General features: G+C 44.8%; 1 pseudogene; it reads right to left on the reverse strand.

Annotated features, from left to right (window-relative positions):
* Positions 1 to 971: 971 nt before the first annotated feature.
* LOC100604840 lies at positions 972 to 2,252 on the reverse strand (annotated as a pseudogene).
* Positions 2,253 to 2,551: the final 299 nt, after the last annotated feature.

Below are 2,551 nucleotides of genomic sequence, written 5' to 3' on the forward strand. Positions count from 1 at the left end.
TTCACTGGCAGAGTAAGGGTATGTTGATTTAGTATTCTTATAAAATATGTATAATATGTAGGTGTATCATAGTCATACTAAGAATACTACATTATTTAAACCAATATCTATTTTAATACTATGTTTATAATTAAAAAGAGCTGATGAAACTAAATCCAAAGGTATGACAAATAAGACTTAGCTCTGTGCTGCTTAAAGAACTTTTAAAAAGCATGTGCCCATAAAGCCATTCAAGGAGAAGGAAGGAGATCCCCTTCTTGTCATTCTTTTTTTTTTTTTTTTTCTGAGACAGAGTCTCACTCTGTCGCCCAGGCTGGAATGCAGTGGCACAATCTCGGCTCACTGCAACCTCCGCCTCCCGGGTTCAAGCAATTCCCCTGCCTCAGCCTCCCGAGTAGCTGGGATCACAGGTGCCCGCTACCGCACCTAGCTAATTTTTGTATTTTTAGTAGAGACAGGGTTTCCCCATGTTGGTCAGGCTGGTCTCGAACTCCTGACCTCATGCGATCCGCTCGCCTTGGCCTCCCAAAGTGCTGGGATTACAGGCGTGAGCCACCACGCCTAGCCCTCGTCATTCTTACTGTAGAATTCCTATTAGGCCTGGGCCAGAAATTAGCACTACTAAATACTTCAGGAAAGTCCAGAGTGTTAAAAAGTCTTTTATGCAAAAGAATGTCTTTCTGCATCAGTGAATAGTAGTACTGATCAGAATTTCCTAATAACATAAAAACAAAGGCAAGTCTGTACATTTTATCAGATGTCAAAGTAATGGGAGGTGGACTATTATGTCAACCTTAGCCAGAGCTCCTGCTGGCTTCTTCCTATATAATATTCACCAATTTGAGTAAAGTGGACTTTGTGAGAGAATAGTGTTTGATGGCCAGGACCTCTTTTGGGCATTTCTTCTTAAGTGGAATACACAATGGCTAAGGGAGTAGGGGAGGTAATACAGGGAATCTACTCTTTCCAACTCAAAAGGACTTGATGAAGCCCAGGTATGCATTCAAGAAGCCCATGGGATCCTCTAGCTGTGGATCGTGGCTAATGTGGTCATCCAGAATCGACATCATGGACCGCGACAGCATTTTCCTGTACAGCTCGAAAAACTCTGGATAGGGATTTACAGAATCCAATGGCTCATAGATAAAATCCATGGGGGTAGTTTCAGAGGCAAGAGCTCCCACTCAGTGTCTTCTAAACGTCTTTCTCTGATTGATGATGTACTGTAAGAGACTGACAATGAGTAAGTTCCCATCATTGCTGCAGCTGTGGGATGGGACTGCCCACATGTACCATCCCACAGCTCGCTCTCAGAGGGCCAAGCACATGGCCCAAAGACTGGAGTGAGACATCGAGAATACAAAGAAGTTCATCAGCCACGTGAGGATGGGTGACATCACACCTCCATGTGTGCTTCTCCTTTGGAGAAGGAGTGGACAGTGATTCTCAGGAAAGATATCTCCATTTGACAGATGGATACTCTTTACGGTAAGCCTACCAGATTGATTCTGCTTGTACTTGTAGAGGAGCTCCTGAGCAATAATATCCCCATAGTCATGAGACAAAAGGTTGGTCCTGTGGTTCTGGAGCCCCAGATGCCACAAAAGCACTTCCATAATGCTGGCCTGTTCAAATATGGAATAGTGATGTGGTTGTGGATTGTCACTGAAGCCAAAGCCTAAGAAATCAAGCACAAGCACTTGATGAAACCTCAAGGTCAGACCTTCCCTAAGCCGGGCGCGGTGGCTCACGCTTGTAATCCCAGCACTTTGGGAGGCCGAGGCGGGCGAATCACGAGGTCAGGAGATCGAGACCACAGTGAAACCCCGTCTCTACTAAAAATACAAAAAATTAGCCGGGCGTGGTGGCGGGTGCCTGTAGTCCCAGCTACTCGGAGAGGCTGAGGCAGGAGAATGGCGTGAACTCGGGGAGGCGGAGCTTGCAGTGAGCCGAGATTGCGCCACTGCACTCCAGCCTGGGCGACAGAGCGAGACTCTGTCTCAAGAAAAAAAAAAAAAAAGGTCAGACCTTCCCAAATCTTGTACCAATCATAGCTGGATGTTGGATATCTCCAGACTTCCAACCACACCCACAGAGTCTTGGTAGAATATATACAGTCCTTCGTAAGTGAAAAATTTGCCTGAAGACTTCCAAGAGTGAAGGGCCAGGGAGACCTGAAGGGGTGGGATCTGCAGGTACGCAGCAAGTAGGCACGTGGCCAACAGCTGCACTTGGACCCACCACACCCTCATCCTGATTCAGGTAAGACCTGGGCTGCAGGACTCCATGTTTGGGAGAACCAATTGTGCATGCTAGTATATTGTATTTTATATTGTATTTTTGTTCTCATTATTTTCAAAGAACTTCCTGATTTCTGCCTTAATTTCATTATTTACCCAAAAGTCACTCAGCAGCATATTGTTTAATTTCCATGTAATTATTTGGTTTTGGGCAATTTTCATAGTCTCGACTTCTATTTTTATTGTGCTGTGGTCCTAGAGTGTGTTTGATATGATTTTGGTTCTTTTTACGTTTGTCGAGGATTGTTTTA

The sequence above is a fragment of the Nomascus leucogenys genome, chromosome 4, assembly GCF_006542625.1.
Source record: "Nomascus leucogenys isolate Asia chromosome 4, Asia_NLE_v1, whole genome shotgun sequence".
Taxonomy (NCBI): domain Eukaryota; kingdom Metazoa; phylum Chordata; class Mammalia; order Primates; family Hylobatidae; genus Nomascus; species Nomascus leucogenys.